This window comes from Bos javanicus, chromosome 16 (assembly GCF_032452875.1).
Source record: "Bos javanicus breed banteng chromosome 16, ARS-OSU_banteng_1.0, whole genome shotgun sequence".
NCBI classification, from domain to species: domain Eukaryota; kingdom Metazoa; phylum Chordata; class Mammalia; order Artiodactyla; family Bovidae; genus Bos; species Bos javanicus.
Window position 1 is genome coordinate 65,162,764 of NC_083883.1, and position 26,668 is coordinate 65,189,431.

The 26,668-nt window shown below is 42.3% G+C and overlaps 1 protein-coding gene across 7 annotated transcripts in view; it reads right to left on the reverse strand.

The window, feature by feature from the left end:
* NMNAT2 (nicotinamide nucleotide adenylyltransferase 2) overlaps positions 1–26,668 on the reverse strand; it is a 217,688-nt gene that overhangs the window by 137,221 nt on the left and 53,799 nt on the right. The window lies entirely within an intron of this gene.

Here is a 26,668-nt window from a genome sequence, read left to right on the forward strand (position 1 = left end):
GCTTTCTCCTCCTACTCCCCACCATTTCCAGATGTCCACATCTTTTCCCTTTCCAAGGTCCATCTCAAATACCTCTGTATCATTTTACACGTCTTGAATAAAAGGAGGCTTCTTTTCCGTAATCCCAAATCCAGATCCCAAGGGCTCTGCACCAGTGGCCTCTCTGCTTGGGTGGGAGTTGAGAGGTAGATTCTCAGCAGGAGTGGTCTTGAAGGTGAGTGAGGTCAGTCCAAGTAATAATAACAAGCACTTAGATAACACCAGAACGATAATAGCTAACTCTAATACAAAATTTGCTGTGCGTTAGGCACTCTTAATTATTTCACATAGATTAATTCATTCGATCTTCACAAGAATCTCATGAAGCAGGTACAGCATCATCCATAGTTTATGGATGAGGAAACTACAACCCAATGTAAGTAACTTACCCACGGTGGCTGGGCTACAAGTAACAGAGCTGAGAAAATATGAACTTGACCATTATGCTTTTCCACCTTTGGACTACCACAAAAAAAAGAAATCAGTTGTGGGCAGGAAGATAGCTGATACTGGGCAGTATGGAGGCCCACACATTTAGTTGGGTGAAAAAAGGGACAAACAATAAGCATGCAGGGAGATAACAAGTGAGGGAACAGAGTAGGATCCATCCAGGGCTTTCTTCCCGCTCTGGACTAATTTCAGGATCCTAAGGAAATACACTCCTGCCAGCTGTATTAGAAGATGCATAGCATTTTAGGTACCTCATTACTTTTAAAATTACTAATAAGCCTGTCACATCTCCCCCATTAACCAGATGCTCCTTGAGGATGCATATTCAATTCACTTACTATAGTATCTAAAACTATACTTTGCACATGGTAATTAATCAATAAAATATTGTTAAATATCACAAACCATCAGTCCTCAGTTCAACTGGCTCTTTTTAATAAAGTGAACACATATTAAAAGTATTTTAGGAAGATTTATATCCAACACTTTAAAAATAATTCCTAATTATATTTTTTCTTTCTTGTATTTCGTTAGTTTTTTTAATTGTCTTCCCCAAGTAGTATATAAGCTACACAAGGGCAGAGACATCATTCTTGTTTATCACTGTATTTCTGGCATGCTAGAACAAGGCTTGGCACTTTTAAAAGAACTTGGTAAATACTCATGAATATTTGAAAAAGAATGGACTTTGGAAATGCTCGCCAGATCTTTGTTGGGCAGTTTTTATCCTCGTCAACCAATCCTGACTTCATGTATCAATACTATTCCATTACCCCTAAAGCGAGCACATGCCATGAAGTACAAGGAAAAGAAAGGGTATGGCTGGAGTGGGTTGGGGGGCGGAGGATAGACACAGTCTCACACGGAGCACAGCGTTTTGTCCCTTTTCAAATCTCCATTGCACATCTCTGTCCACACGGAGCTCCAGGCCTGCCAACTGGTCATCCCTCCACCCTCCAGGCCGTTACCTCTATCACTGCAGGTTCCCAGGTGTCCCTCCTCCCAGACTCTACCCTGCCACCTGGCCCTGAAAAATTCAGGCTCTCCAGTTTACCTCTTCACACCTGTGGGCCCTCAGGATCCATTCTCCTTAGAAGGAAGCATGGGAACTAAAAGAGAATTTTTCTCTTTTACAAATAGCTTCATTTTTTTCCTGCCACCTACAAAGACCTGAATTTGAATTCAAGTTTTTCTGTTTTATAAGTGTACGCATGCTCAGTCGCTTAGTCATGTCTGGCTCTTGGCAGCCCCATGGACTGTAACCCACCAGGCTCCTCTGTCCATGCGATTCTCCAGGCAAGAATACTGGACTGGGTTGATCTTCCCGACCCAAGGATCGAACTCGTGTCTTGTGCATGTGTGTGTCTCCTGCATTGGCAGGTGGATTCCTCACCACTGCGCCACCTGGGAAGCCCAGTTTCCTGATTATGAGGTGGCTACAGATGGTGACTGCAGCCATGAAATTAAAAGATGCTTGCTCCTTAGAAGAAAAGCTATGACAAACCTAGACAGCATATTAAAAAGCAGAGACATTACTTTGCCAACAAAGGTCCATATAGTCAAAGCTAAGGTTTCTCCAGTAGTCATGTATGAATGTGAGAGCTGGACCATAAAGAAAGCTGAGCGCCAAAGAATTGATGCTTTTGGTCTGTGGTGTTGGAGAAGACTCTTGAGAGGCCCTTGAACAGCAAGGAGATCCAACCAGTCCATCCTCAAGGAAATCAGTGCTGAATATTCATTGGAAGGACGGATGCTAAAGCTGAAACTCCAATACTTTGGCCACCTGATGTGAAGAACTGACTCAATGGAAAAGACCCTGATGCTGGGAAAGACTGAAGGCAGGAGGAGAAGGGGATGAAAGAGGATGAGATGGTTGGATGGCATCATGGACTCAGTGGACACGAGTTTGAGCAAGTTAGGGGAGTTGGTGATGGACAGGGAAGCCTGGCATGCTGTAGTCCATAGGGTCGCAAAGAGTCGGATGCAACTGAGCAACTGAACCGAACTGAAGTGAGCCTAAGAAAGCATCCCATCCTGCCTTTGTTGGCAGACTGTTAATGCCAAGTGCATAAGAGCCATGATAAGAGCACAGGATGATTTTCGGCTAGTACATCATAATTGCCTCACAAATACTTGTCAGCTGCTTGATTCTAATGGTAGTTACACAAACTATACTTAAAACCAAAATTGAAGACTCTTGGCGGCTGTCTAAAAGGTAGTCATTCGAGGCAGCACTTAAGAATTTGTAAAAAAAGATAACTCAGGCTAGGAATGCCTGACCAGATAAACCAAAGTCACTTTGGCAGGGAGAAATGTAAAGGAGAGGACATTTATCCAAAACAAAAGAAATAAAGAATTCCTCTCCAAGGCCAAGATGGGCTCCCTAACTAATGATGTGAAAGAGAAATTAAACCATGTGATGCTGCATATAATTTGGAACATGTGAAAGGTCAGCTTGGATCAGAGCATAACATTTTTTCTTTTTACTTTTTATGAAGTCAGTTTGTGCGGAGACATGACAGTTCTGATAGCTCCTACAATCGGAATCATTCAAGTGATGCACAGGTAAGTTTTAAGTTTCAAAACTTATGCCTAAAAATCCATTAAAATCTGACTAGGAAATCTCGAAGGAGGGACAGAGACATCTGATATTTGGCACGGAGATAGCACTGATGAAGTTCTCTCACACACAAGCGCAGGGCCATAGTCCTGAGAGAAATACCTCCACCACCTCAGTCATGCTCTGTCCCTGCTCCTTTGGCGTATTTCTCTTCTCTCAGCACTTCCTTCCCCACCTGACCTTTCTCCCTATCTCACTGAGAAAACAGAAACTCTCAGAAGAGAGCTTCCCACGCTTCCACCAGCACGTCTGTCTACCCGCTGGCACAGTGACTCAGTATCCTCCACTTCCTCTCCTCCTCTGATGGATGGACTTCCGGTGCTCCTAAACAAAGCCAACTCCCCTGTTTTGCCTTGACCCAACCCCTCTCGCCTATTCAAGGACATCCTTCCAAGATCTCTCTCTTCTCTTTCTTGCACTAGCAGTTCTTCATATCCATTGGCTGATTCCCATCAGTCTAAAAACATGGTATTATTTCTCTCATCTTAAAAAGAAAAAACACAGAGAACTTCTGACCCATGTCCCCCTCCAACCACGTACTTTTCGTCTGCTCCCTTTTGGAGTAACACTCCTCAAAAGAGCATCTGAATTTGCTCTCTCCAATTACACTCCTCTTTCTTGCTTATGCTCACTCCAGTCCAGCTGCTGCCCCCACCACTGCAGCAGGTCTGCTCTCGTCAATGTCTCCAGTGGCCTCTGCTTTGCGAGACCAAGCATCAGTCATGGTGTTCATCTTAGGTGACCTCTCAGCAACATGTGACATGGTTGATCTTGCCCCCCTTGAAGCACCAACCTCACACGTCTTCCTGGATATCATACTCTCCTGATTTTTTAAAATTTACTTTATCTTATTTTTGACAGGGCTGGGTCTTTGTTGCCTTGTGAGGTCCTTCTCTAGCTGTGGCTAACAGGTGGCTGTGCACCGGCGTCTCACTGTAGTGGCTTCTCTTGTTGCAGAGCACTGGCTCCAGGAGCGTGGGTTTCAGTAGTGCCGCATGTGGGCTCAGTTGTTGGGGCTCATGGGCTCTAGAATGTAGGCTTAGTTGCTCCAAGACATGTGGATTCCTCCTGGACCAGGCATTGAACCCATGTCTCCTACACTGGCGTGTGGATTCCCACCCAATGCACCACTAGGGAAGTCCCACACCCTCTGATTGTTGTCCGCCTCATTAGCTGATGTTTCACAGTCAGTGGCTGTTGACTTATGTCCCCCATCTTACCAGTTCCTGAACACTGCAGTGTCCTGAATGCTCAGTCCTTGATCTCTGCTCCATCGACGCTCACTTCCTCAGTATTCTCAGCCAGTCTCGTGGCTCTAAATACCTACTCTAGGCTGATGAGTCCCAAGTTATTTTTTTTATTTTTACCTTTTATTTAGTAACAGTATATGCTTAGTCAACATGTCCATCTGAACGTCCAACCATCCTCCCAGAGGTAACATGCCCAAGACTCAGCTCCTGCTCATCCCTCCTGTTCACCCCACATAAACGGCGATTCCATCTTTCCAGTGTCTCAGGCCAAAAACCTTGGCTCATTCTTGATTCCTTTTCCTTTTTCCACCAAAACAGATCCATTAACCAATCCTACTGGTGCTTCCTGCAAAATATATCCAGAGTCCTATCACTTCTTGCCACCTCTACCTCCCTGGTCCAAACTGCCATCATTCCTCCTCTGGATTACACGCACCCACCTTCTAAATGGCTTGCCTATTTCTAGTCTCAGTCCCAATGGTCTATTCTTTCACTGCAGTCAGAGTTAAGTCCCTGGAGGTCCGATCAGGTAGCACTTCTCTTCAAGAGCTTCGAAAGCCTCTGCTTCCTTGGAGTGAAAGTCAGTGTCCTGTGTGTACACACGCTGTCCGTCATCTCTCTAACCTCACCTGTCACTCCCCCTCTCTCCCTCTATTCCAAATACACTAGTTTCCTTATTTTTGTCTTGGGCCTTTGAGGGAAGTGCTCAGTTTAGGACTTTTACGGTTGCCATTCCCTCTGCCTGGAATGCTTTCCCCCCAGCATCCATATGGCTAAGTCCTCATCTTCAAGTTTCTGCTTAAGTGTCAGCATCTACTGAGGTCTCTCCCAAACACCCTTTAAAATTGCAACCCCCACCTTTGGAACTCCCTATTCCTCTTTCTTGCTTTTTTCGAAAACTCCCTCTCTCTCTCTCTGTTGTATTCTTTGGCACTTATAACCATACACTACACAGTTACTCATTGCCTTCCTGCCTCCTATAGGCTGTAAATGCCACGAAGGTAGGGATTTTTGTCTGTTCTGTTCTCTGACGTACCTCCAGCAACTGGGCTAGTGCCTACACATAGCAGGCAATTTCGATAAGCATGGGTGGTGGTGGTATTGGTAAGCAGACTCATAAAGAGCATCTCTGGAAAACAAATACTCTCTCGCTGCTCCAGAAATTAATTCATCTCAAGTAGAAGATACATTCATTCTCAGGCTAAATATACTTTTGCTGTACTGAGATTACACAACATCAATCACAATAACAGCAGTTGTAACTCTCATGTTGTGCTTTCCAGTTTGCAGTGTTCTCCCATACAGCTGTATTTTATCCTCAGAAAAACTCTGAAATTGAACAGGGCAGAGTGTGCCGATCCCATTTTGCAGATGAGGAAGATAAGCCCCAGAGCAATGAAATGTGCCCCTTAAGGGTTATCCAGGCAATGAGTACAAAACTGGGAGGAAGCCTGGTCCCCTGACTCCAAGATCAGGACTACTGTTGCTATACCAGTCAGCTTCTAAAGAAATAATCGGTCCTTCCCTGAGTACTCAGATGAGTCCTGACAGGATCTGGGGCCATCACTATCCTGATTCGGGTCTTGATTAATTCAACATGTATTAAGTGAGCACTTCCTATGTTCCAGCCTTGTTCTAAACACTGGGCATACAGTACAGGATAATACAGAGCAGGATACGTTATGCTCTCACAGAGTCTATATTCTTTTTTTTTTTTTTAAATCTTGTTTGTTTATGGCTGCACTGGGTCTGTTTTTGCTGCATGGGCTGCATGCGCTTTTCTCTAGCTGCAATGAGCAGGTGCTACTCTCCAGTTGCAATGCACACTCGTTCCTCATTGTGGCGGCTTCTCTTGTCGCACAGCATGGGCTCTAGGGCACTCAGGCTGTGATGGTTTCGGCATGGAGACTTGGTGGTTGTGGCTCCCAGGCTCTAGAGCACAAGTTCAGCAGCTCTGGCCCACGGGCTCAGTTGTTCCTCAGCCTGTGGGATCCTCCTGGACCAGGGGTCAAACCCATGTCTCCTGCATTGGTAAGTGGATTCTTCACCACTGAGCCACCAGGGAAGCCTACAGAGAGATGTCGATAAACAAATAAACATCACCTAAAATACGTTGGGGTGAGAGTGCTATGATGAGGAAAGGAATAGAAATTGATGGGGAATGAAGGAGATGAGCTATTTAGAGATGCCCAGTAATAGTTTATTAACAACCCACAAATCCTTCCTCTGCCAGTGAGGTGGACAATGCTTCAGATTCTCTGGTGGAAACATGACAGAATGTGTGATTATACATTTGAATAACAAAGATGTTCAAGATTCTCTTTCTAGATGCTGCTGCTGCTGCTGCTGCTAAGTCACTTCAGTTGTGTCCGACTCTGTGCGACCCCAGAGACGGCAGCCCATCAGGCTCCACCATCCCTGGGATTCTCCAGGCAAGAACACTGGAGTGGGTTGCCATTTCCTTCTCCAATGCATGAAAGTGAAAAGTGAAAGTGAAGTTGCTCAGTCATGTCTGACTCTTCCCGACCCCATGGACTTCAGCCTACCAGGCTCCTCCGTCCATGGGATTTTCCAGGCAAGAGTACTGGAGTGGGGTGCCATTGCCTTCTAGATGCTAGAAAAGCTAAATAAAATAGCCTGGTGGACAGTTTGAGAAGCTGGAATCAGGAGAGACAGCCCTGAGTTACAGAAATACAGATTTTGTTGAAGACAGAAGACCTTTCTAACAAATGAAGTTGTCCAGCAATCAAACAGCCTGGACGTGAGCTACCTGTCATCAAAAGTATCCAATAAGTGACTGAATGACCTCTGGAGCTTCTTCCTACTGCAAATCTGATTATTCCCTATTCTGTGGAGCCTCTCTCTACCCAAAATCACCATTAGCTCTGCTGGCAATGGGGTGAAGACAGGCATGAAAATCTGGCCCCAAACCATGGTTCTCTTGCCAGCCCTCCCAGGGGACGAGCAGTCACCTGACTGTTGGCCCTAGATCCTTCCAGCAGCAGCTCAAGCTGACTCTCCTGCGGGGAGAGTAGGGGCACATTCTCTCCTAGCTGTATCCTGCAGGACTTACCAAGGACTCACAGCTAAAAGACGTGCTCTGCCTGGGTCATTTGTCTTTGCCAGTCTCGCTACACTCACTGATAGTTCAGCCACCAGTGATTACAAAAGGGAGAATTATAAATTGTCCCAGACAGGAGGCCTTCCTCTCTGGATGTTCACTTGGCAATGTCCACCCCTACAGGTTCGAGATCCCTACCTGCTAACAACATCCCTGGATGATAGTCACCCACCCTTCTCTGCCTTTCGGTCATTTCCCATTTCCTCTACTAATCCTGGCAACCAGACTTCCAGGGTGACTGCATGCTGGCCCAGGAAAAACATCATGAGACAGACACTGGCAACAACTACTAATATTATCCCCATTTATTCATCACTTCCTGTGGGCCAGAGTTTGCCAAAAACTCTGTATGTGGCAAGATGGACTATAACCTCTATCTTAGAGCCAAAGAATCGATGCTTTTGAACTGTGGTGTTGGAGAAGACTCTTGAGAGTCCCTTGGACTGCAAGGAGATCCAGCCAGTCAATCCTAAAGGAAATCAGTCCTAAATATTCATTGGAAGGACTGATGCTGAAGCTGAAACTCCAATACTTTGGCCACTTGATGGGAAGAACTGACTCATTAGAAAAGACCCTGATGCTGGGAAAGATTGAAAGCAGGAGAAGGGGATGACAGAGGATGAGATTGTTGGATGGCATCACCGACTCAATGGACATGAGTTTGAGTAAGCTTGGGGAGTTAGCGATGGACAGGAAAGCCTGGCCTGCTGCAGTCCATGGGGTCGAAAAGAGTCGGACACAACTGAGCAACTGAACTGAACTGAACTGAACTGATGTGGCTGGGACATACTTGGAGAACTCCAGCTGGGCAGAGTCTGACTAGCGGTGGTGGCTTTTGCTTGCTGAGTGGGATATGCCAGTCGCAGGACTTAGAGAGGTGGGAAAGGGAATGGAGGGGCTGGAGGGGGAGCTGGGCCAGGGAAGCTGAGAAAAGTGAGGGCAGGGGGACTGTGGTATTTTGTAGGGAGCACATGGGGAGGTGGGGAGCAGTTGTTGGAAGAAGAGATATGAACCTGCTGCCATATGAGGAAGAACCAAATTTCTCCCTAAAGTTGCATGGAACATTTTGGAAATTTTTGGTGATTTAGACTGTAACGCCTGCTATCTCTTGCTAAAATGTTTGGTAAAATCTCTATCAATTAGTACCTAGAGACTGGATCTGTGATTTTCAGGGGGTACAATTAATGTACCAGGGTTCAAGGTGAGAGTCAAGTGGTCAAAAGAGGTGGTATTACAATATATTCACATTATCTCATTCAATCAACAGTCCAAAAAGGTAGGCATTATTATACTCATTCTACAGAGAGTGGGAGGAAGAAGATTACTGAATAATTATTTGTAGATGCTCTTGCCAACTACAATGTAAAAGAAGGGAGACAATTTTACACTTACATCTGTCCATTCTGACTCTGTGCCTTTAAGTAAGGAGAATGGTGAACAGGGATATTTCATTCTGTTTATGGTCATTGCCCAGGTCCTTCTTTTTCTTTTCAATTTTTATTTATTTGGCTGTGCCAGAGTCTTAGTTGTGGCATGTGGGAATCTAGTTCCCCAACCAGGGATCGAACCCAGACCCCCTGCATTAGAAGTGTGAAGTCTTGGCCACTGGACTTGGCCACCAGAGAAGCCCCAGGCCCTTCCTGATTTGCTCCAGATCTTCTTCTGTTTCCCTCTAGCGTCTCCTCATTCTGGGCCAGGTCCTTCTCTGTGCTTCTCACTCTGCCCTGTGGACTGTCCACAGGTCTCCTTAGTGGCCTCCAGAGTCCTCTGGCCTATGCGCACTTGGTGGCCTCAGGCAGGCTCCCCAGAGCAGTGCCAGCCCCCTGCAAACAACCCTGGTTCTGGCCCACACAGGAGAGGCAAGTGCTAGATGTGACCTAGTCTCTGTTTCTGCATTGTCACAGCCCCTAACACAGTGCTGAGTGGCCCTTTTCACACAGATGAGCAAGGCAATGTCTTGCCGTTGTTAAAACAGTAATCTCCAAAGTCAGAGCACGTGGGTTTAACATTTCTGCCCACCATGCCCTTAGAGTGTGACTTGACACAAGTTACCCAAGCTCTCTGATCATTAGCTGAATGGGAATGACAATAGGATGGTTGTAAGGATTAAACGAGGTAAGGCAAGGAGAGCCCTTAGTGCCTGGCACAACGTCCATGCTTGATAAGTGGTAGCTCATGTGTTAGTTTGCAGTGATTATTTATTGGAGATGGACAGAGTTGGTCACGACACCAGTCAGAGTGTCTATCGATGGTATCATTTCCCACAAAAGCCTTTGGGCAAATGCCCTCTGGAGAGAGTTCAAGCAGACAGAAAGGGAATGGAAAAGGAAGCTGAGAAGATCACCTTATTGTCAAATTGGGTTTTTCTTTTTTCTTCCCCGTCCCTTTAATTTATAAAGTTCAAACTTTTCCCCACAGCTGTTGTCATACAATAAAACAAGAGTCCTCATAAGCAATCTCATTGCTTATTCCTTTTCCCTTTGCCAGCCTTTTCAAACACAATGTGTTTCTGCATGTCTTTAAACAAACAAAAATTGTTATCACAATAGACTGAAATAACCCAGTTTGCATCTAAAAAAAAAAATGTATGCGTGTGTAAATGACCGTGGGTTGTCTTGAGTGGAGGATGGAAGCAAGTGAAGCAAAGCAATGCCAGAAAGACTACATTAAATGTCCATGATGGGTGGCCCGCTCAGGAGATAGGGCTTCCCAGGTGACGATAGTAGTAAAGAACTGGCCTGCCAATGAAGGAGACTTAAAAGAGACATGGGTTTGGCCTCTGGGTCAGGAAGATCCCCTGGAGAAGAGCATGGCAACCCATTAGTATTCTTGCCTGGAGAATCCCATGGACAGAGGAGACTGGCAGGCTACAGTCCATGGGGTCTCAAAGAGTCAAACTCAACTGAAGCGACTGAGCACGCACGCACTCAGGAGACAGTCTTTACCAGGTCCCCATCGTTCCTGCTCCACCCACTGTCAGAGCTCAAAAAAACCAAGAATGAAACCACGAAGAACCCATATTAACAAAACAAATGCAGCTGGGAAGAGCAAACTCCATATGGAGAAGTCATTCAAGCCTCTTATATGAATATTCAGAGCCATAAGATTTACTGGGCAAACTGGGATATTAGGCTTAAACATCTCCCCCCAACACCACCCCACCCCCCAACACTTAGAGCTTCAGCTGGGAAATCTTTATTCACTACATTTAAATGCAAATGATAACACAACTGCATGACAATACACTTTGAAAAGCTGATTTAAAGCAGCACAAGGGAAGGATTAAGAGACCAATAAGAAGGGTTTTATTTTAATGTTTCTGCAGAGGTTAAAGGCAGACCAAATAGAAGCCCAGAATTCAAATGCTATAGCAGGAGCCAAACTTGTCCCCAGACAGAATGCATTTAATTATTTTCCTCCTCTATTGAAGAAATGGAAGAGAAAAAAAAAATCACTATTTTTTTTTTTTTTTTGCTCATAGAAAACATTTCTAGCTACCAAGCAGGACTCTTGATCATTATGAGATGATCTCACCAAACTAACAATAATATTAATACAAGCAGAAGTCCAGAAACTCGATACATAGCCTGTGCCATATTGAGGGTGATTATAAGCTTAAGAGATACTGAAAACAGTCCCCAGATCCTTATTCTGGTCTATGAGAAACCCTGGTTGTTTAGAGTCCCCAGGTTGGGAACCACTGATGTGAGAAGGAACATCTAACACAGACATTCATGGCTCTGAATGACAAGGAATAAAGAGCCGAATGTTGCATGTCATGGAAGAATGGCTCATTGTGCCCAGTGTGAGCTCCACTCTGGAGGGGAGACTTGGAGGCCCTATATGATGTGAGAAAGAATGGAGAGGCCATAAATCCCTTGCAGTAAAAGTAATGCCAATGCTAAAGAGTCACTTACTGTTTACTGGGATGAAAGAATTATTATATCTGCTCAAAGATGGAAATTAGACATTGTCCCCATACCAGCCCTGTCTGCAACTGAAATTGTCAAGCAAACAAACAAGAAATGAAGAGGAGAAAGCTCCAGTCTGCACACGGAGATCATATAGACAGAGAAGTAATTATGCGTTAGTTGAAAGGACCTCACCTTGAAACAATAGGATGCCTGGGATTTGCTTCAAAAGAATATAGGGCAGGGGTAGGGGTAGGAGTATTAATGAATCAAGACTGGCAATGCATCTGTAATTATTGAAGTTGGGTGACAAGTACTTTGGGGGCTTCCCTGGTGGCTCAGTGGATAGGAATCTGCCTGCCAATGCAGAGGACATGGGTTCAATCGCTGGTCTGGGGAGATCCTACATGCCTTGAAGCAGCTAAGCCCATGCGCTGTTTACTCTGGCATATTTGGAAATTTCCATAAGGAAAATGACCTATTTGTTATATACACGTATTTTTAAGATTCCATATGCCCAATTTAAATGTGTCACTGCGCACCTCTGTTGGGACAAAGTCACCACTGCAGGGAACAAGAGCATTTTTTCACTCTCATGGGAGCGCTGGGAATAGGGGAGTACCGAGGGCACAATCATGAGGAGAAGAGCCGGACAAGATAGGGAAAAAGTTAGAGTTCAGTCCCCAAACCAGGACTTTGAAACATGGACAAGAATTGATTTGGAACTCTCGATAGAACCCATTGAAAAAGTAAGTAATAGCCCTTACAATGAAATACTAAGAAACTTGGGACCTCCCTGACCATCCAGTGGCTAAGTCTCCATGCTCCCAACGTGGATCTCACATTCTGCAACTAAGATCTGACACAGCCAAATAAATAAATAAACTTGATACATCAGCAATTTAGAGATGTGTAGTGTTAGCCCCATCCTGGAACCTGAGAAATTTCTTCCTTATCCTGAAAGGAACATGTGACTCTCAGTGTGTGGATGACATCTCACACAACCAAGCATGTGCACTGACCTACAAAGTTCCAGAAGATACCCATCTTCAGTTCAGTTCAGTTCAGTGGCTCAGTCATGTCCGACTCTTTGTGACCCCATGAATCGCAGCACGCCAGGCCTCCCTGTCCATCACCAACTCCCGGAGTTCACTCAGACTCACGTCCATCGAGTCAGTGATGCCACCCAGCCATCTCATCCTCTGTCATCCCCTTCTCCTCCTGCCCCCAATCCCTCCCAGCATCAGAGTCTTTTCCAATGACTCAACTCTTCACATGAGGTGGCCAAAATACTGGAGTTTCAGCTTTAGCATCATTCCTTCCAAAGAAATCCCAGGGCTGATCTCCTTCAGAATGGACTGATTGGATCTCCTTGCAGTCCAAGGGACTCTCAAGAGTCTTCTCCAACACCACAGTTCAAAAGCATCAATTCTTTGGCACTCAGCTTTCTTCACAGTCCAACTCTCACATCCATACATGACCACAGGAAAAACCATAGTCTTGACTAGACGGACCTTTGTTGGCAAAGTAATGTCTCTGCTTTTGAATATGCTATCTAGGTTGGTCATAACTTTCCTTCCAAGGAGTAAGGGTCTTTTAATTTCATAGCTGCAATCACCATCTGCAGTGATTTTGGAGCCCCCAAAAATAAAGTCTGACACTGTTTCCACTGTTTCCCCATCTATTCCCCATGAAGTGATGGGACCAGATGCCATGATCTTCGTTTTCTGAATGTTGAGCTTTAAGCCAACTTTTTCACTCTCCACTTTCACTTTCATCAAGAGGCTTTTTAGCTCCTCTTCACTTTCTGCCATAAGGGTGGTGTCATCTGCATATCTGAGGTTATTGATATTTCTCCCGGCAATCTTGATTCCAGCTTGTGCTTCTTCCAGCCCAGTGTTTCTCATGATGTACTCTGCATATAAGTTAAATAAGCAGGGTGACAATATGCAGCCTTGACGTACTCCTTTTCCTATTTGGAACCAGTCTGTTGTTCCATGTCCAGTTCTAACTCTTGCTTCCTGACCTGCATATAGGTTGGCACTGTACTAATCAGATTTGTTTTACCAGCCAGACTTTTAAATAAATTGAACTAATTGGACTACGTCATTTCGTTCACCAAATTGATTGATTAGTCAGAGTGTCAGGACATTTCCGCATGAAGCTAACCATAACTTGTCTTACCTGATTCCATTAGAGAGACACAGTGCCACCCATAAGGGGAACATACCATAAGCTACATTCAATCATAGGTAAGAGAGCTCACTGCATCAGAAGGCTGCATCACAAACTGGCAGGACATTTAAAGAGGGATGTAGACAATGAAGATATGTTCAAAAAGGATGAACCAGAACATTATGAAAACTAGAAACAGTAATTGATGTTCAGCTGAAGGAACTTGTTAGCCTAAGGAGAAGACTAGTGAGGAGGGCAGAGCAGCTATCTTCAGCTATCTGAATGTCTCACGAGCAGAGCAAGACAGATTAGACCTGTTGCATGAATCTCAAGGAAAAGAACTAGGGCCAACATATGGAAGTCTCAGGAAGGTCAATGTCAGCCCAATAGAAGAAATAATCTTGAAAAAAGTAAAACTGTGCCAAGAGCTATTTGGCTGCCTCTGAAAAGAGAGCTTTCCTTGGCCCTGGAAGATCTTACGCCAAAGTCTGGACAAATACTTGTGAAAGTGTTTTAAAAGGGATTTGGGGACTGGATGAGTGGTTTTTGAAATGTTCCCTGAATGGCGATTCTATGATTTCTGAAGCGAAATCTTACAATTGACAAACCAAAGTTTTTTGTTCATTTTGCTTATCTGAACTAAGCTCCCCTGTGTCAAGTGCCATGTACATGAAACCCTTATCAAACCATGACTAAATAAAATTTAACTCCTCCCTCATCCCCCAGCCTACTTTTGCCTCACTGAGAAACCATTGCTGGACGTACTAAAGCATCTGACTGTAGCATCCAGTGGATAGTTTGAGGATTCACCTTCATCCTTGACCCCACATTTTCCATTCCTGCCAAGTCACAAACTTAATAGCTCCTAAGCATGACTTGCAGGTTCCCTTGTGAGTGCCTGGAAAGGCTATACATGGCACATGAGCCTTCTTACCTTGAGGCAACAATCCATCTCAGTTTTGAAGTCACTAAATGGTTGCTGTTTCTCCTGTTTTCTGACTCTGGCATATATGAAATTCTGTTTTCCTATGTTTCCTGATTTCCAAATTCTTGTCTGATTCCCAATTACCTATTTTGCCTAAAATTTGAGATTCTGAATATTCCCAACCATTCAATCATTCATTCATTTGCTAAATATTTATAGTAACTTCCATTTGCCTAGAGCACTTTAGGAGATACAAAAAGCCCTATGACATAGGCAAGAGCCTAAATCTGATAGAGAATATGAAGCATGCACTGAAATAGCTGCAACCCACAGCACAATGTGCTAAGTGCTCTAACAGAGGTACAAACCAAGTGCTAGCAGAGTTCAGAAAGAGGTGAGATCCTGCAGAAAACCGAGATGTGACTGCAAGAGCAGCCTGCAAAAGCCCAATGCAATTGCTGTGCTATTTTTTTAAATCCTCAATATAAAGTATACAAAATATTAGATGGAAAGAAGGAAGTAGCTGTGAATCAGGAAAAGGATGTTCTGGGAAAGTACATCAAGTGTTCAGCACCAGATAAACGTCCGACATTAGCCAGAGGGGCTAATCAATGCCCAATGTAAACCAAACACCAGAAAATCATCCCCATTGTGAACACAGTCATTTACTCAGTCGGCCAGAAAAATTACAATTATGAAATTGAAACTACATTTGCTGCTTAAATGAGTCCTTTCAGAGATTTAGTTTAGACTGAAAATTGTTCATTAAAGAGTTCCACTGGGTAATGAACTTCAACTGTACTTTATATTTTTAGAACCCTTCAAATTCACTCCCCATTCCAACCCTCAGAGGTAGGGTACATCAGGGATAGGCAAACTTTTTCTGTAAACAGTCAGACAGTAGTAAATATTTTAGGCTTTGCAGTCTATAAACAGTTGTCATCACAACTACTCAACTCTACTGTTGTCATATGAAAATAAGCAGAGACAACATTCACGTGAAGGAGAATGGTGGGATGAATGGAGAAAGTAGCATGGAAACGTATACACTACTACCTGTAAGAGAAACAGCCAGTGGGGATTTGCTGTATAACTCAGGAAGCTTAAACCGGTGCTCTGTGGCAACCTAGAGAGATGGGATGGGGTGGGAGGTGGGAGGGAGCTTCAAGAGGGAGGGGACATAGGTATACCTATGACTGATTCATGTCATTTGTATGGCAGAAACCAACACAATTTTGCAAAGCAATTATCTTTCAATTAAAAATAAATACATTAAAATAAAAAACACTTTATTTATGAATGCTCATATTTAAATTTCAGAAAATTTTCATGTGCTTCAAGTATCTTTCTTCTTGTATGTTTTCTCCAACATTTAAAAATGTAACAGCTATTGTTAGCTTGCACACCACATTTATCTGGCAGGCTGGAGTTTTGCTGACCCCTGACTTATATCAATTACCCTATTTGCAGACGATAAAACAAAGGTTAAAGGAGACTAAGTATATTCTAAAATCAATAGAAATTCAGTTTATTATGTTCCGTATACAGAGAAATAATGAAGCAATAGGAAAAAACAGAGACATTTATCTACTCTTTATCCATGTGATTCACAGCGTGGGAAAATCATGTATTATCTATAAACTTTGATTCCCTGGGGCATAACAAGTAAATAATTTTTAAACTGTGCTTAGCAAGATTGGTTCATGGTAAATGAGGCAATTATGTCTTAAATTTATACATATAATACTTTATTGTCTTTCTTAATTTTAATTTATAATGGGTGACAGTCTCTAAGTTGAAAAAAAAGTTGTCTTATTTTAAAGATATTGTAGTTCTTCTGATAAGCCATATGCTGCTAAGTATTTATCAGCACATACATGTCTCAAAAAAGATGTGAATAATTATTGATGTAAGTTAATCTCAGTACTTCATAGAATGAGGATCCCTCTGTGGGTACTAAGATGAAGGCTTAGAAAAATATTCAGGAATAAAGCAATGAGAAACCCAACCACCACCGCTCCCCACCCACATACTCACACACTGGAATGTCATTTATTTGGGGCTTTAAAATCATATAATAATAAATTTAAAAGTCACAAAAACCCATAGCTTTGAGCAAAAACAGATATACAGTATACTTATTCAAGACCTCTGAAAATTATTACAGCAGAAAACCAGTGTCAAAGAAAAAGATCTCCAACAGTCCTCACTCTCCAGACAATTAAGCCTAGAGAAAAAGAGAGCAGGCACGTGACGCAAAAGCTACAAAATCACGGAAGATCACACAAGGGTGATCTGAGGTCACCAAACCTGAAAATACTCTAACAGCAGTGAGGGGAGCACCCCACTGAAGTACAGAGGGTTACCTTTAGAACCTAGGCGAGAACAACTTCTATCAGAGAAGTGATTGTTTGACTGTTGATCTGCTTAGGTGGGTTGTACAGCAGTATAATTTCCCACTTATTTATTCCTCAGTAGAATGGACAATGGTTCCATTTCAGAAAACAAAAATTAAGAAGTAAATAAATTTTTTCAATCTTGGGAGAAAAAATACTCCATATTTTTTTTAATTTCTTAATTTTTTGCTTGCTCCATGTGGCTTTTGGGATTTTAGTTCCTCAACCAAGGATTGCACCCAGGCCCTCAGCAGTGAAGGCGCAGAATCTTAACCACTGGCCCACCAGGGAATCCCCCTTCCATATTTAGAAGAGTGACAAGGAAATAATAACTTTAAAATGCATATATAAAATCATGGGGTCAGAATCCTAATAAAGACAACATTGACATTTGGGAGGTAGGTCCCACATCTGCAATGCACTTCTCTGCCTGGGTAAAGTCTAAACTCTTTGGTGTCCACCCCCTACCCCTGCCCAGACCTGTTTTCTGGCTCTCTCATCTCCTGCCCTTTCCTGTCCCCACCCACACTCCAGTCACCTAGCAAGCTCCCTGGAGGTCCCTTCATGTGTGAAGCTGTTTGGGGCCTTTTCACATACTAGCTCTTGGCCCAGAATGCCATTCTCCATCCTGTCCACTGGACAACTCCTACCTTCAAGCTCACTCTCACTACACCTGCCCTGGTGGTCCTCCCACCATACCTGGAGGGATCACTTTTCCCTCAGTGTTCCCACTTTACGTCATTCTCCCCTCTTTTAAGGCACTTTGACTCAAACGGCTATGTACAGCTTATCTCCTCTACAGAAGATGGTCTCCCTGAGGCATAAGAAGGAATGCCTTTAATTGAGGCCTAGCACAGTGCCTGAGACATATTCATAACTCAATAATCATCTATTGAATGAATCAATGCTCACTGATCCCTCGTAAAGACTTTACCTTCTCTGCCACAGAAAGAATCTAGAACTGAGGTTGGAATAGTAGGTAATTCTAACATTTCATTCATTCACTCATTCAACAGACATTTATTGAGCATTATGGCTAGGCAGTCTTCAAGGAGCCTGAGATATATGAGTGAGCAGAGTAAATGAAGATTCCCTGCATTTGAAGAGCTCACATGCTAGCTGGGGATACAGACATTAAACAATCAATGGTGAAAGATAACATCTATCTTTGTTAAAGCTATCAGAGCTTCCCTGATAGCTCAGTTGCTAAAGAATCCGCCTGCAAAGCAGGAGACCCTGGTTCGATTCCTGGGTCGGAAAGATCCCCTGGAGAAGGAATAGGTTACTCCCTCCAGAATTCTTGGGCTTCCCTGTGGCTCAGCTGGTAAAGAATCTGCTGCAATGTGGGAGACCTGGGTTTGGTACCTGGGTTGGGAAGATCCTCTGGAGAAAGGAAAGGGTACCCACTCCAGTATTCTGGCCTGGAAAATTCCATGGACTGTATGGTCCATGGGGCCGCAAAGAGTCGGACACGACTGAGTGACTTTCACTTCACTTCACTTTGTCTTTGTTAAAAGGGGACAAGAGATAAGAGAAAAAGATATAAGTAGAGTATGATAAAGGGGATTGGGAGTGTATGAGCTGTGATTTTAAATTATGTGATCAGGGAAGCAGGACCTGTCAAGTAGACAGTGAGAGGTTGCATTTGGACAAAGAGAGTGAAATAGACATGGGGTATATGGCGGAAGGGCATTCTAGGCAGTGAGAACATTCAGTGAAGGCTCTAAGGATAAAACAAGAGGTCAGTGAGGTTGGCTAAAAGTGAGATGGCAAAGAGATGTGTTGATGTAGGGAGACAGGGGGGAAAGGTAGCGGGTCTTGGAGACCTTGTAAATCATTAAAATGACTTTGACCCTGAACAAAATAGGGAACCGTTGGAGAGTTTTCAGCAGAGGAGCAACATGATCTGACTTACATCTGACTTACATTTTACAAGGATCACTCAGCTATTTTGTTGAGAATTTAATATTGGGCCAAGGGTAGAGAAAAACTATAAGCATTTAGTCTTATCTAGGGGCTAGATTTCACTCCCTCTCCTACTGTCTGGTAAATATTATATGAGGCCAATATGTCTGAGCATAGTTACCCATGTGGAGGCAACCTGATGAAGAAGAAAGAGCAGAAAAAGAATGCAATTTAGCTGTTACCACTTTCCAGGTTAGCCTCTGAGCCTTGCCTTTTCTACCTCTTCCTTTTACTCCCTTATCACCAAAATTACAAGAATTTCCCTGATTGGCTCACTTGTTCAGAACAAAAGAGAATTATGCCATAGATTTAGTGGAAAACAGTTTAATGGTAGTAGAGTTTAAGAGGCTCAAATAAGGTTAACTCCATTATTAAAATGATCATGGGGAAGACGATGATGCTGGTAGTCTTTATAATATTTGCCTTTGCTGCAGAGTTCGTAGATCATTGAGATACTGCACAAAAGGAGGAGGGTGCCAATGCCAGGAAGATGGCCTTAGTCATACCATGTAAGCCACTGAACATCTTTTTTAGTCTAAAATATTTCTGAGGCTATCTGCCAAACTGTATTTAAAAAAAAAAAAAGCAAATGTGATCCAGGCATTTGAATGCTTATAATTGGAAAACCTATGACAATGGAAAATTGCATTCTTTGTAAACTGACACTGCATTTACCTATATTGAGATATGGAACACATATCCATAAAGTTGTATAAGTGAAAGTGAAGTCGCTCAGTCATGTCCGACTCTTTGCAACCCCATGGACTGTAGCCTATCAGGCTCCTCCTTCCATGGGATTTTCCAGGCAAGAGTGCTGGAGTGGATTGCCATTTCCTTCTCCAGGGGATCTTTCCGACCCAGGAATCAAACCCCGGTCCCCCACATTGCAGGCAGACGCTTTATCATCTGAGACACCAGGGAAATAAAATGCATTCCTATATCCCAGTTCTTAGTTTGTTAGATTAGATCCTTAAAAATTACTTTAAATGCCTTTGTTTAACCAAAATTTGGTGTGCTGAGTATTTTTTTTAAACCAGTGTTAAAAAAAAAAAAATTTAGGGACTTCCCCAGCAGTCCAGTGGTTAAGACTCCACCTTCTAATGCAAGGAGTGTGGGTTTGATCCCTGGTTAGGGAAGTAAGGTCCCATGTGCCATGGGGTGTGGCCAAAAATTAAAGAAAAAAATTAATGCATTCCTTTGTTCCTTTAGAATCTTTCTTGAGCAATTCAGGATGAGTTGAACACTTTAAAAATGAACGAGAACTCTACTAGAAAGTGTGTATTTCATAGTATCATTAAATATTGATTAAGTATCCACTACACATACAGCACTGTATTAGTAGCTAAGAGGACCATGATATTATAAAATTTAGATTTGAATTTTTTTAAAGAAACACTTGCAAAATGGGGTTTTCATTCTCTTTCCCGGTCATGCATAGTTTACTTTCACAATTATTGCCTAGCAACAGAAAAATAACAGAAAATAGAGATGATCCACCTAGTTGTGCATTTTCCTCTCATGTCTGAGGATCTCTCTAAAGCAGAGGGAGATCCAGGCTTGAGGGTTGACAGGTTACGTTTCCAGTTGAGTTTGCCTCCGCACTTTAGGCTGTTCATTTGACTTGGTCTAAAATTGGAAATTTGTGTAGAAGTGTTTCTCTTGAGACTTGCAACATTTTAAAGGATGTTCCTACTAAGCAGCAATGCAAACTAAAAGTCACAGAAACCTCTTAATTCTGATAGTTTTAAGCATAATCATTTGGATATGTAGAATAAGATCAAGGAAAATGAAAAGAGAAACTTAAAATTAATATTTCTTCATTTCAAAATTTTTAGCACATCAACCTTCTGGGTTATATCCTGTTCCTTGGTTTGAGACACGTTCTAGATGGGAGAGTTGCCTATCATAATTAGCATAATTATGTCCACTCAGGGTTCAGTCAATCAGTTCAGCAGGAGAAAGTAAACCTGTTCATGTAGGCAAAAATATCTACATTTTTTTTCAGCCATTATTCTCATGTCATGAGCAGGCACAGCCCTTACCAATGAAACTACCATGAGTGATGCATGCGTTTCCATTATTGAACCTTCAACTTACCAGTGAATTAGAATTTCCAAGCATCCACCTAAATGTATTAGGTTGGCCAAAAAGTTTGCTTGGGTTTTTCGCAACACTGTATGAAAAAACCTGAATGAGATTTTTGGTCAGCCTTATATTATATTATTACAGCTCTCATCACAATGATGGGTAAGTTTTGGAATGGTCTTTTGAACTGCATCAACTGTTTTCAGTTTCACAGCCTCAACATTACAAAAGAGTCAACTTTAGGGTTATAAAAAAGCTAGCAAACTCTTTATCTTTTTATTTCCATAATGTTAATGAATTTCAATATATTTCTTGAATGAAGAGCTTTGAATAATCCAAATGGAACCTACTGGGAGTTTTCATTTGAAGTTTCAGATGTCTTAGGCTACAAAGAACCTTTGAATTTAAGTATTTCCTTCTTTTGCATTAGGCTTCCCTGGTGGCTCAGACAGCAAAGAAATCTGCCTACAACGCAGGAGACCCAGGCTCAATCCATGGGTTAGGAAGACCCCCTGGAGAAGGGAATGGCAACCCAGTCCAGTATTTTGCCTGGAGATTCCAAGGCCAGAGGAAGTTGGCAGGCTACAGTCCACAGGGTTGCAGAGTCAGACATGACTGAATGACTTTCACTTTCTTTGGCATTAGTATTAATATTTGGTTAGAATGCATATTCCCAAAATTGTAGAGTAGGAAATATGAATCTTCACTTTCCTCACCAAACCCAAACCTGCTTCTTTTCCATAATGTTCTTTACCCATCCACCTTGGATTAAAACCTGCCAATTACACTAGACTATTTTGCCATCACCTACCCATCAAATCACAAAATAAGGATCTTTTACCTTCTAAATATTTTTAAATACACATTCACTCTCCATCCCAAACCCCACCAACCTGGGCAAGGTAATAGTCTTTTCTGACTCGAACTCTGTACTGCTGAAATAGGTTCCTAGCTGGTCACCACATCTCCATCCTTTCCCTTCACCAATTTATATTCAAAATTCAATTAAATCACAATTTCATGAATATGATTATTACATCCCTTTTCTTAAAAAATGCAATATTTGTCATTGGCATTGGCATAAACTCTAAATTCTTTAATAGGACGTAAAGTCTTCATGATTGATCAGAATTCCACCTAACTTTCCAGTCTTATCTCTTACTACCCCCCGCATCTTGAATCCTCCTGAGCTCTTTTGTTCTAATATGTCATGGCTCTCTATCTTATCACCCCAGACCTTATGCATGCTTGATTCCTCCACCAGGAACAACATTCTACACATTCATTTTTTTTTTTAAATTCAACAACTATTATGAAGCAAAGACTTGCTTTTTGCAATTGTTATTATATTATACTATTGGGTTGGCCAAAGAGTTTGTTCAGGTTTTTCTGGAACATCATACAAAAACTCAAATGAACTTTTTGGCCAATCCCATATGCAGCTGTGCCGTGCTTAGTCGCTCAGTTGTGTCTGACTCTTTGTGATCCCGTGGACTCTAGCCCCCCAGGCTCCTCTGTCCATGGGGATTCTCCAGGCAAGAATACTGGAGTGGGTTGCCATGCCTTCCTCCAGGGGATCTTCCCAGCCCAGTGATCAAACCCAGGTCTCCCACACTGCAGGTGGATTCTTTATTGTCTGAGCCCCCAGGGAAGCCCAAGAATACTGGAGTGGGTAGCAGATTCCTTCTCCAGGGGAACTTCCTGACTCAGGAATTGAACTTGGGTCACCTGTATTGCAGGTGGATTCTTTACCAGCTGAGCTACCAGGGAAGCCCCAACCCCATATTATGGAGAGCCTATTCCATGTTAGGTACTAGTCAGTAAATCAATAGTTAAACCAAGCATAGTTTCTGTCTCAGTAAAGTTTATTGTCTAGCATGGGAAATAGTCATGAAACAAAGAACGAGATTAGAGTTATGACATGGAAAATATAAAGTTATGCAGGATCAAATGTCAGGTAACCACAATTAATATAGGAGTCAGTGGAGGTTCCCTGAGGAAGTTCTGCTGAGGCTAAAATCTGAAGGATGAGTAGGAGCTAGTTGTGGTAATAGAAGAGTGGAGAAGGAGGAGAAATGGTGAAAAAAATGTCCCAGCCACACAGTTAAATGGACAATACACAAATACTGAGAAAAGAAATAACTTGTCCTCATTATAAGACTTCCTTGGTGGCTCAGATGGTAAAGAATCCACCTGCAATGTGGGAGACTTGGGTTGGGAAGATTCCTTGGAGAAGGGAACAGCTACCCACTCCAGTATCCTGGCTTGGAGAATTCCATGGACAGAGGAGCCTGGTAGACTACAGTTCATGGGGTCACAGAGAGTCAAACATGACTGAGGCTTTCACTTTCACTTTTTCCTTATTATAAGCATAAGATATAGGGAACAGATATCTCTACTGAATATATTTTGTTGGTGGTTTGTTTTGCAAAGGTAAACAATTTATAAAGTTCTCATTACCCTTTGTTGATAACTAAGTTCAATGGCTCCTCTTTTCATAAATGCTGTTGTAATTAAAGGAATAAAAAAGCATCTTTGGTGAGATACAGAGTCTGTATATCAGGAAATTGATTCTATTTGACTTTTGCTTTATGATTGTGAACAAATGACCTAAACCTGTTCCTCTGCTTTGTTGTTTATAAAAGAATGATGATAACACTATCCAGTTTAACTTATAGGGTGGTATCAAATAGTGGTGCAAAAGCACCACTTAATGAGCCATACTGCTTAATGATCTTTTTTAAAATATGCATTTCAAACACACTAAATAATTTCTTGATTTTAGACTGTGACGGAAGAGCCTGGTAGGCTGCAGTCCATGGGGTTGCTAAGAGTCGGACACGACTGAGCGACTTCACTTTCACTTTTCACTTTTATGCATTGGAGAAGGAAATGGCAACCCACTCCAGTGTTCTTGCCTTGAGAATCCCAGGGACAGGGGAGCCTGGTGGGCTGCTGTCTATGGGGTCGCACAGAGTCGGACACGACTGAAGCGACTTACAGCAGCAGCAGCAGCTACATATTGGTAGCAACTCAAATTAATTTTTCTTATGATTCTAGCTGTAGCAATAGGGGCTGCAATTCCAATTTCACAGCAAGTAGAAAGTCGTCTTCATTAGCTTTCAAGAGAAACAGAATTGGATTATGTCTCTTTTCAAAAAACCCAACTGTTCAATTCAAAAATATTTTGAAGCAGAAAAACTGGAAAATCCAATTATTTTGCACTCATCAAATAAACAGGACACATTTCTTCTGTGATCAAGTCCCTCAATTCCTTTACTTTTCATGGAAGTTAATCTGATCAGTCTTTCCTTACTTTTCTGTTTAAACTTACTATCTGATCTCCCACTAGCATTCATGCATGCATGTGTGCCAAGTCGCTTCAGTCATGTCCAACTCTTTGCGGCCCCATGGACTGTAGGCCACCAGGCCCCTCTGTCCATGGGGATTCTCCAGGCAAAAATACTGGAGTGGGTTGCTGTTGCCTCCTCCAGGGGATCTTCCTGACCCAGAGATCTCTCACTGGCATATTTATTGACAAACATGGCAATACAAATGCAAAGAAAGTTTTACTGAAATATAATCTCTCATGCTTAATAACTAAGAATTTACAGGTTAAAAAGAAAAAGAGAGACTTTCTAGCCTCATGTTATTTTTGTATGTAATAAGGCAGACATGAAATAAGACACCATGGGTTTAGGGGTCTACTTTGCCAAAACCTTTTATTCATCCCTGAAAGCATTTTAGTTACAGTTAAGTATATAGGTGTCAAATATCTCTATCACAAATACTGATCTTTTCTTACATGTTTCCATAGTCATAAACAAGAATAATATCAATTCCCCTTTCAGAATCAAAGGAAAAGTTCATTCTGAAATATTTTATACATATTGAGAACTGTACAAGTACTACTTTACAGAGATGAAGAGTGAGTTTTTAGTTCTGAATGTCACTTTTTTGTTTGTTTGTTTACAGTCTCTTTTTTCTTTGGTGAGCAAAACTGGATTTCAAAATATAGGAGCTCTCTTAAAGGTGTCTAATTTCAAAGTCCTATTTGGGTCTTTAATTAAATTTATTTTTTGCTGTTTGTTGTTTAGTCTCTCAGCCATATTTGATTCTTTTGCAACCCCATGGACTGTAGCCCTCTGTCCATGGATTTCCCAGACAAGAATACTGGAGTGGGTTGTCATTCCCTCCTCCAGGGGATCTTCCTGACCCAGGGATCGAACCTGCAGCTCCTGTTGAGGCTCCTGCCACGTCTCGTGTACTGCAGGTGGATTTTTTTTTTTTTACCTCTGAACTATGGGGGAATCTTTTTTTATTTGACTGCGGCGGGTCTTATGTGCAGCCTCTGGGATTTTCGATCTTCACTGGGGCATGCAGGTTCTTTTAGTTGCAGCATGTGAACTCAGGTGTAGTACGTGGGATCTAGTTCTCTGACCAGGGATGGAATCCAGGCACCCTGCATTGGGATGGCAGGGTCTTAGTCACTGGACCACCAGGGAAGTCCTTGTTTGGGTCTTTTAAAAGTTTTTCTATTACTAATTTCAAGAATCTTTAAGAAGTTTGATCATTTTATTGCATTAATTCTGTATTGTTGGGGGAAATTTTTTAAAAGTCATTTAAAAGGAGAAAATAGATCATGGATGATTGGTTTCTTTAGAAATGGGGAAGAGCTCTTAAGGAAATGCATATTTAGGAAACTTACTTAGTTGATGGCAAATTTAATTCTAATCTGTTAGTATATGCTTGAAGAAAATAGAGTTCATGGAATTATACAGTCAGAAGATTAGTGAGCGCTTCTTTCTGCTTTTGGTACAGTGCAAAGGCCTATTCAAGAGGAATCTGAAATGTGGGGTTCAAGTCTCATTTCTGCCACCCACTCTCCATGTCACTTAAGCTACTTAAGAGAGCCACTTGGCCTCTGAACATCAGTTTCTTGTTTGTAAAATGGAGATAATGATGCCTTTCTTATAAGCTTCTTACTAGGAATAAGAGACATACACAATGGAAATGCTTTGTAAATCAGAAGCTGCTTTACAAAAATAAATTAACAAAACTTATCACTAGCTCAAAGATTCCCATAAGAGAGTCTACAAAAAATAGCTTAATATGTACTTTGGGTTCTTGTTCCCTTTTCAATGTATACGTGCTAAATCCTTCATTAGGTTATAAGCTCCTTAAAGCCACAGTGGGCACACCACATCCTCTTTGACGTTGCTCTCTGGACTACACATAATGGACACTCAAAAGGCTTTGTTGACAGATATTCTCTCCTCTTCCTCAGTTCCACTGGCAAGCAAAAATCACTACTGTCAAAAAGTCTAAACCTCTCTGCTGTAATCCATATTTATTTCCTTATATTCTCTCCTCTAAAGTCATGGAGAATTGGTAGGTCAGCAGCAACTTAACAAAGCCTCAAGGCAAAATCCTTTGTTCTCAATCTAAATCTGCCCCTTTTGCAATACAAAACAAGTGGAATTAAGTACATCCTTGGCTCCAGGAAGAAAGGGAGAGTACCTGCTGGCCCACTAAAAATTTCTAGAGCCACGGAATTCCACAGGAAAGTCCCCCTCTCTCTGGGTAACTGAGAGGAATAAAGTATAGCAACATAAAATGGCTAGAGTAAAGACTCACAGAGAAGAACAGGACTGAAGACACCAAAATCAAAAGAAGGTGAAAAGAGAGTGTTCCCAGGGCACTGATACTGTCTTAGAAGGCTGATGACTTG